Raw genomic sequence first — 10,786 nt, forward strand, 5'->3', positions numbered from 1 at the left:
CAATCTTATATCTTAGATATATCCGTGGGGTGGGGTGCCAGTTTAGTTAAACCAGTTTAGTTATACGAGTTTGCTTAAACCAGTTTAGTTATACCAGTTTAGTTATACCAGTTTTCTTAAACCAGTTTAGTTATACCAGTTTAGTTATACCAGTTTTCTTAAACCAGTTTAGTTATACCAGTTTTCTTAAACCAGTTTAGCTATACCAGTTTAGTTAAACCAGCTTAGTTAAACCAGTTTTCTTAAACCAGTTTAGTTATACCAGTTTAGTTAAACCAGTTTAGTTATACCAGTTTTGTTAAACCAGTTTAGTTATACCAGTTTAGTTAAACCAGTTTAGTTACACCAGTTTAGTTATACCAGTTTTCTTATACCAGTTTAGTTATACCAGTTTTCTTAACCAGTTTAGTTATACCAGTTTTGTTAAACCAGTTTAATTATACCAGTTTAGTTATACCAGTTTTCTTAAACCAGTTTAATTATACCAGTTTAGTTAAACCAGTTTTCTTAAACCAGTTTAGTTAAACCAATTTAGTTATTCCAGTTTTGTTAAACCAGTTTAGTTATACCAGTTTTCTTAACCAGTTTAGTTATACCAGTTTAGTTATACCAGTTTTCTTAAACCAGTTTAGTTATACCAGTTTAGTTATACCAGTTTTCTTAAACCAGTTTAGTTAAACCAATTTAGTTATTCCAGTTTTGTTAAAGCAGTTTAAACAGTAAAGTGTAAACACAGATAGAGTATTGGTGTCTTGATCTGTTGCCGATAAATGAATATCTTTCATCAAGTGTGCAATCGTGACGTAGTATACACTAGAGTTGGCTTCCGGTTCAGAGTGCGATAAGTAAATGTTTTTATTGTCAATGCCCTGTGATATCCCACTGTTTTGTAATTAGATTATATGTGACACCTGATGCACGGTTGGTCTAGGATCGATCCCCGTCGGTGGACCATTGGAATATGTCTCGTTCCAACCAGTACATCACGACTGGTATATTAAAAGCCGTTGTAGGTGCTATCCTGTCTGTGGGATGGTGCATATAAAAGATCCCTTGCTACTAATGGGGAAACAAATATAGCGGGTTTCCTCTCTAAGACAATATGTCAAAATTACCAAATATTTGACATCCAATAGCCGATGATTGTAAATAAATCAATGTTCTAGTGGTATCGTTAAACAAAACAAACAAACTTTTTTCACTGTTATATGCATACACATGCCTTAGCCAGAACTCTCTTAGGAAGTCAGAGGATGTGTACACGACAGGCGTACTTGAACACAACGCAGAATGACTGCTTGGGTGTGTCTTATGGAAAGTGTTAACATTTTCGGCAATGGTAATTAAGTTGGTTCAACAGAACACACTCACAAATAAAGGGGGAGGGGGAGGGGGAGGAGGAGTCTCACGCTGTTGAGTGGTAGACCGATATCCTTCTATAACCTAGATAAGCGTCTACAAGTCGTGCCGTCCCGCTTGTCGATAATTCCTATTTCGTCTAAGTGCCAAATTGGTGAGAACAAAATACACGGAAAAAAAGCAGCACAAAAACAACACACAAAAAAGTGGTTACGGCTTGTATTACAAGAACGCAGTTTAGCATTGTCGCTCCGGCATAGCTAGGGGATGGACTTAGGGCAATACCCCCGAGTCACACCTCTTCTCTGTGCACCCCCACTCCCCACCCCCTCCCCCCCCCATAGACCTCATCGACAATGTGGGTGCCCTCCCCCCTCGTAGACCTCATCGACAATGTGGGTGCTCTCCCCCCTCGTAGACCTCATCGACAATGTGGGTGCTCTCCCCCCTCGTAGACCTCATCGACAATATGGGTCCCCCCCACCACTCATACAACTCATGGACAATGTGGGTGTCTCCCCGCCCCCCATACAACTCATCCACAATGTGGGTGCCCACACAGTGAATATATAGACACTGATATTGTAAACACAGTGAATATACAGACACTGGTATTGTAAACAAAGTGAATATACAGACACTGGTATTGTAAACAAAGTGAATATACAGACACTGGTATTGTAAACACAGTTAATATACAGACACTGGTATTGTAAACATTGTGAATATACAGACATTGATATTGTAAACATAGTGCATGCACAGACACTGATATTGTAAACATAGTGAATATACAGATACTGATATTGTAAACACAGCGAATATGCAGACACCGATATTGTAAACACAGTGACTATACAGACACTGATATTGTAAACACAATGAATATACAGACACTGATATTGTAAACACAGTGAATATACAGACACTGATATTGTGAACACAGTGAATATACACAGGCCTCGGTGGCGTCGTGGTTAGGCCATCGGTCAACAGGCTGGTAGGTACTGGGTTCGGATCCCAGTCGAGGCATGGGATTTTTAATCCAGATACCGACTCCAAACCCTGAGAGAGTGCTCCGCAAGACTCAATCGGTAGCTGTAAACCTCTTGCACCGCCTAGTGATCCATAACTGGTTCAACAAAGGTCATGGTTTGTGCTATCCTGCCTGTGGGAAGTGCAAATAAAAGATCCCTTGCTGCTAATCGGAAAGAGTAGCCCATGAAGTGGCGACAGCGGGTTTCCTCTCATAATCTGTGTGGTTCTTAACCATTTTTCTGACGCCATATAACCGTAAATAAAATGTGTTCAGTGCGTCGTTAAATAAAACATTTCTTTATTTCTTTCGGTGAATATACAGACACTGATATTGTAAACACAATGAATATACAGACACTGATATTGTAAACACAATGAATATACAGACACTGATATTGTAGACACAGTGAATATACAGACACTGATATTGTAGACACAGTAAATATACAGACACTGATATTGTAAACACAATGAATATACAGACACTGATATTGTAAACACAATGAATATACAGACACTGATATTGTAAACACAGTGAATATACAGACACTGATATTGTAAACACAGTGAATATACAGACTCTGATATTGTAAACACTGTGAATATACAGACATTGATATTGTAAACATTGTGAATATACAGAAACTGATATTGTAAACACAATGAATATACAGACACTGATATTGTAAACACAATGAATATACAGACACTGATATTGTAAACACAGTGAATATACAGACACTGATATTGTAAACACAGTGAATATACAGACACTGATATTGTAAACACAGTGAATATACAGACACTGATATTGTAAACACAATGAATATACAGCCACTGATATTGTAAACACAGTGAATATACAGACACTGATATTGTAAACACAATGAATATACAGACACTGATATTGTAAACACAATGAATATACAGACACTGATATTGTAAACACAGTGAATATACAGACACTGATATTGTAAACACAGTGAATATACAGACACTGATATTGTAAACACAATGAATATACAGACACTGATATTGTAAACACAATGAATATACAGACACTGATATTGTAGACACAGTGAATATACAGACACTGATATTGTAGACACAGTAAATATACAGACACTGATATTGTAAACACAATGAATATACAGACACTGATATTGTAAACACAGTGAATATACAGACACTGATATTGTAGACACAGTGAATATACAGACACTGATATTGTAGACACAGTAAATATACAGACACTGATATTGTAAACACAATGAATATACAGACACTGATATTGTAAACACAGTGAATATACAGACACTGATATTGTAGACACAGTGAATATACAGACACTGATATTGTAAACACAATGAATATACAGACACTGATATTGTAGACACAGTAAATATACAGACACTGATATTGTAGACACAATGAATAAACAGACACTGATATTGTAAACACAATGAATATACAGACACTGATATTGTAAACACAATGAATAAACAGACACTGATATTGTAAACACAATGAATATACAGACACTGATATTGTAAACACAATGAATATACAGACACTGATATTGTAAACACAGTGAATATACAGACACTGATATTGTAAACACAATGAATATACAGACACTGATATTGTAAACACAGTGAATACACAGACTCTGATATTGTAAACACAGTGAATATACATACATTGATATTGTAAACATTGTGAATATACAGACACTGATATTGTAAACACAGTGAATATACAGACACAGTGAATATACAGCACTGATATTGTAAACACAGAGATTATACAGACACTGATATTGTAAACACAGAGAATATACAGACACTGGTATTGTAAACACAGTAAATATACAGTTGTAAACACAGTGAATATACAGACACTGATATTGTAGACACAGTAAATATACAGACACTGATATTGTAGACACAATGAATAAACAGACACTGATATTGTAAACACAATGAATATACAGACACTGATATTGTAAACACAATGAATAAACAGACACTGATATTGTAAACACAATGAATATACAGACACTGATATTGTAAACACAATGAATATACAGACACTGATATTGTAAACACAGTGAATATACAGACACTGATATTGTAAACACAATGAATATACAGACACTGATATTGTAAACACAGTGAATACACAGACTCTGATATTGTAAACACAGTGAATATACATACATTGATATTGTAAACATTGTGAATATACAGACACTGATATTGTAAACACAGTGAATATACAGACACAGTGAATATACAGCACTGATATTGTAAACACAGAGATTATACAGACACTGATATTGTAAACACAGAGAATATACAGACACTGGTATTGTAAACACAGTAAATATACAGTTGTAAACACAGTGAATATACAGACACTGATATTGTAAACACAGAGAATATACAGACACTGATATTGTAAACACATTGAATATACAGACACTGATATTGTAAACATTGTGAATATACAGACGCTGATATTGTAAACACAGTGAATATACAGACACTGGTATTGTAAACACAGTATATATACAGACACTGATATTGTAAACACAGTGAATATATAGACACTGGTATTGTAAACACAGTGAATATACAGACACTGATATTATAAACACAGTGAATATACAGACACTGATATTGTAAACCTTGCGAATATACAGACACTGATATTGTAAACCTTGTGAATATACAGACACTGATATTGTAAACACAGTTAATATATAGACACTGATATTGTAAACATTGTGAATATACAGACACTGATATTGTAAACACAGTGACTATAGAGACACTGATATTGTAAACACAGTGAATATACAGATAGTGTAAACAGAGAGAATATACAGGCACTGATATTGTAAACACTGTTAATATACAGACTCTGATATTGTAAACACAGTGAATATCCAGACACTGGTATTGTAAACACAGTGAATATAGGGATAGTGTAAACACAGAGAATATACAGACACTGATATTGTAAACACAGTGAATATACAGACACTGATATTGTAAACCTTGTGAATATACAGACACTGATATTGTAAACCTTGTGAATATACAGACACTGATATTGTAAACACGGTGAATATACAGACACTGATATTGTAAACACAGTGAATACCCAGACGCTGATATTGTAAACAAGAAAACGCATTTCAAGTCTCTAATCGCAGCAAGGGGCGAGCTTTAGCTCAGTCAGATGAGTGATCGCTTGAGGTGTTTGCGACGCAGGATCGAACCGCCTCAGTGGATCCATTCAACTGACTGGGTTCTTTATCGTTCTAACCAGTGCACCACAACCGGTCAAAGGCCGTGGCATGTGCTTCCCTGTCAGTGGGAAATGCATATAAAAAATCCTTTGCTGCATTAGGAAAAATGTAGCTGGTTTTCTCTGATGACTAAGATTCAGAATTACCAAAATATTTGACATCTAATAACCGATGATAATTAATCAATATGCTCTAGAGGTGGCGTTAAACAAAACAAAGTTTAACTTTAATGACAGACAGCCTGTTTAAATGAATGAAAGCAACAACAACTAATCACATATCGTCTTTTTCATGCCAGCCAATCACCCGCTGCAGAAGCAATCTGCTCACAATGCAATTACCGGAAGAAAAAAACCAAACATATATTGCATTCCACATTTTATCCTATTTGTGTAATAGCGAAATAGATGTTTTCGCGTGACGACGGTAACACCACCACGTGACTTAAACGCAGAGAAATATGTACTGCTTAACCACATGGCGCGGCGATCGGAATGTTATATAAATAGCATAATGCCGGCTAGATAACTAGGCGCGTTCTGGAGACCGTGCGCTCGCGAACAGTTTGACATTCATACCTTGGTAGCTGTTCCAGCTAAGAATGTGTTTTTGGTGTCAAACACTTTGTTTTTGTTGTCATTGAACATGAAAATAATATTGGTAAGACGATTTGGTGTCAATTGGACTATGTAAAAATGTAGAAAAATGGCCCTCCCTTTTTCCACGAGCTATATATCCGGTCCCATTTTTATCCCAGACTCTGATTTGTATGCCCACGGACCCTGCAGCCACCCCACTCGACGCCCTGACTTCTATATCCACAAACCCTGCAGCCACCCCACCCGACGTCCTGACTTCTATATCCACGGACCCTGCAGCCACCCCACTCGACGCCCTGACTTCTATATCCACGGACCCTGCAGCCACCCCACCCGACGTCCTGACTTCTATGTCCACGGACCCTGCAGCCACCCCACTCGACGCCCTGACTTCTATGTCCACGGATCCTGCAGCCAACTCACTCGACGCTCTGACTTCTATGTCCACGGATCCTGCAGCCAACTCACTCGACCCCCTGACTTCTATATCCACGGACCCTGCAGCCACCTCACTCGACGCCCTGACTTCTATGTCCACGGATCCTGCAGCCAACTCACTCGACCCCCTGACTTCTATGTCCACGAACCCTGCAGCCACCTCACTCGACGTCCTGACTTCTATGTCCACAAACCCTGCAGCCACCTCACTCGACGCCCTGACTTCTATGTCCACAAACCCTGCAGCCACCTCACTCGACGCCCTGACTTCTATGTCCACAAACCCTGCAGCCACCCCACTCGACGCCCTGACTTCTATGTCCACAAACCCTGCAGCCACCTCACTCGACGCCCTGACTTATATGTCCACAAACCCTGCAGCCACCCCACTCGACGCCCTGACTTCTATGTCCACAAACCCTGCAGCCACCCCACTCGACGCCCTGACTTCTATGTCCACAAACCCTGCAGCCACCTCACTCGACGCCCTGACTTCTATGTCCACAAACCCTGCAGCCACCTCACTCGACGCCCTGACTTCTATGTCCACGAACCCTGCAGCCACCTCACTCGACGCCCTGACTTCTATGTCCACAAACCCTGCAGCCACCTACTTACCGGATGCTAGACGCCCACTACGCACGCGCGGACAATCATCGCGACCTCAAGTTGGGCTCTACTGATATGGTGATGGATTAAGAACCTCCATCAATGATTGTCGCAGAAATATTAACTGTAATTGTTCCTTCGGTTTGAACCACGGAGTTGCTGTGAATATGCTAGGGTTTGTGTTTTCATGTATACACAATGAATATTATGAGGTTTGGGTTTGCTGTTATGTGTACACCAAAAAAAATAGAAATTGAATACGTATTAAATGTAAATTAGCGATCTGCAGTCTTTCCCAATGGACACAACTACTTTATATCACTTTGCACTGCATGCATAGATATATGTATGTATGTATGTATGTATATATATATATATAGGCTCGTAGGAACAATAGTTTAAGGGTGTGCGCAATCTCTAGTAGTCTCTAGATTTTTATCTTTATTTAATCTGTATATTTTCGTCGTAGAGTGGGAGCACGGTTTCTAATGGTCTGGTAGGACATGATTAGTATATTGCTTGAATGTGGTCAAAATGTTTCAAGTTTTACTTTGAAGTGTCAATCCTATAGCCGTAATCTTTTAATGATTTGAAGTCCAATTTAAGTGTAACATCTGTAACTTTTAGGTTTCCTGTGTACTGCGTTACATCCCAGTGAATTGAAAACATCAAACTGATGTACAGTGGTGTCATTAAATATTTTAACATTAGAAAACAATCAAGCCTTCAGAGATGCATGCTTGCTCACGAGTTTGACTGCAGAATTCTGTTGAAAATTACCCCAGGTCTGGCAGCCTTTGGACATCGAAACCCACAAAAAGGTTAAGACTGTGAAACGAATTGTGATGAAGGATCGAAGAGTAACAGTGTGACAGATTGTAGTCATCTGGGGTTTAGTTATGGCCAAGTGAAATCCATTTTCTATGAACAGATATCAAACATGGATTCATAACTATGACCTGAGTCTAAGCATCACTTAGTAACCAGATATCAAACATGGATTCATAACTATGGCCTGAGTCTAAGCAACATTTAGTAACCATAACCAGATATCAAACATGGATTCATAACTATGACCTGAGTCTAAGCAACATTTAGTAACCAGATATCAAACATGGATTCATAACTATGGCCTGAGTCTAAGCAACATTTAGTAACGAGATATCAAACATGGATTCATAACTACGACCTGAGTCTAAATAACACTTAGTAACGAGATATCAAACATGGATTCATAACTATGACCTGAGTCTAAGCAACATTTAGTAACCAGATATCAAACATGGATTCATAACTACGACCTGAGTCTAAATAACACTTAGTAACGAGATATCAAACATGGATTCATAACTATGACCTGAGTCTAAGCAACAATTGAAACGGTGAAAAAATGTCAATTACCCAGCACTAAATATATCCAATATGCTGAACAACGGCGAGGAAAGCTATTCTCTGCTGATTAAAGAAAAGGAACCAGCAGACAAGACATGGCTTGCAAAGGCTGCTCTGCGAAACTGGATTCCATTTGTTGCACCCACCCTACACCGACAATGTTCTCCCATGACTATCCGGGTTTGGACAGTCAGGTCCCTATCTCACCCACGGAGACCTGGTATGATATGGAAAGGGGCACGCCTTGTAGGGCCTAATCATACTGCCATACTGAATCAATTACAGGAAATATCAAAGTTGAAATTAGTTGTGAGGAATGTACCACAGGATGACTGAATGTAGCTTGTACAATATATCAGATTACGGTCACTGGGTTTGAAACCTAAACGGTCACTCCGAAACACGAGTGTCAAGTTAACCCGTTGTTTGCAAATTATATTGCAGAATTGTTTAATTTTCTAAATAGCAAATGTCAATGGAATCAATCACATGTTCCAGAGAAATATGTGTGTAGCATTGTTAGTAGGATGGGTGGCGCTACGTAGCCCAGTGGTACAGCGCTCGCTCGATGCGTGGTCGGTGTGGGATCGATCCCCGTCAGTGGACACATTGGGCTATTTCTCGTTCCAGCCAGTGCACCACGACTGGTTTATCGAAGGCCGTGGTATGACTACCCTGTCTGTGGGATGGTGCATATAAAAGATCCCTTGCTGCTAATCGAAAAGAGTAGCCCATGAAGTGGCGACATCGGGTTTCCTCTCTCAATATCTGTGTGGTTCTTAACCATATGTCTGGCGCCATATAACCGTAAATAAAATATGTTGAGTGCGTCGCTAAATAAAACATTTCTTTCTTTCTTTCTGTTAGTACGATATTAGTATGTCAAAAATACAGTGATAAGTGTTTATGTTTTGTGAAATCATCTAAAAAGTGGTTCACAATACACCTACTTGGTCTGGGAGTATGTTCTTCGTATTCGACATCCCCCAAAACATATGTGTTGATATCAACATCACCTCAATATGCGAACAAGTGGCAGATATATGGCTTACTTTCATTTGGCGGCAGCCATCTTGAAAAATGGCCGCCACGCGAAACGCACGCAGTTTTGAACGTGTTATCAGATGGTTTCATGATCCCCACACCATAATGAACAAGTGTAACTAATGTTACCCTGCGTGTACCGGTAACACCCCCCACCCCCATCCCCACCCCCATCCCCACCCCCACACCATAATGAACAAGTCTAACTAATGTTAACCTGCCGGTACTGGTAACACCCCCCATCCCCACCCCCACCCCAACCCACCCCCATCCCCACACCATAATGAACAAGTGTAACTAATGTTACCCTGCGGGTACCGGTAACCCCCCCCCACACACACACACACACACACACACACCACCTCCACCACCACCACCACCACCACCCCACACCATAATGAACAAGTGTAACTAATGTTACCCTGTGGGTACCGGTAACCCCCCCCCCCCCCACACACACACACACACACACCACCTCCTCCACCACCACCACCACCACCTCACACCATAATGAACAAGTGTAACTAATGTTACCCTGTCGGTACCGGTAACACCCCACACACACCCCCACCCCCACCCCATTTAGGTGGCACCGTTTGCAGGACTATACCGTCGTCACATTCATTCCATGGCCTCTCGAACGCGTCTGTTGGTAACTAGACTATTATACACATCACTAAATAATATCACAAAGTTATATAATATGTAAACATTGCGTCGTAAGTTAGTTACGTTTAAATTACTATTGAATATCACACAGTTATATAATATGTAAACACTGCGTCGTAAGTTAGTTACGTTAAAATACTATTGAGAGAGATTAACAAAAACAACAAGTAATTGTTTCAGACTCCCATAAGGTCTGTAGAAAATAATATTTGCAGGGGGGGGGGGGGGGGGGTCTAGTAGTGGCGCAACAAAATATTGTCTTAGGGTGAGATCAGACACGATTTGCAAAACACAGCAATGTTTAATATCGCAATATTGTTTT

Source organism: Gigantopelta aegis, chromosome 12 (assembly GCF_016097555.1).
Source record: "Gigantopelta aegis isolate Gae_Host chromosome 12, Gae_host_genome, whole genome shotgun sequence".
NCBI classification, from domain to species: Eukaryota; Metazoa; Mollusca; class Gastropoda; order Neomphalida; family Peltospiridae; genus Gigantopelta; species Gigantopelta aegis.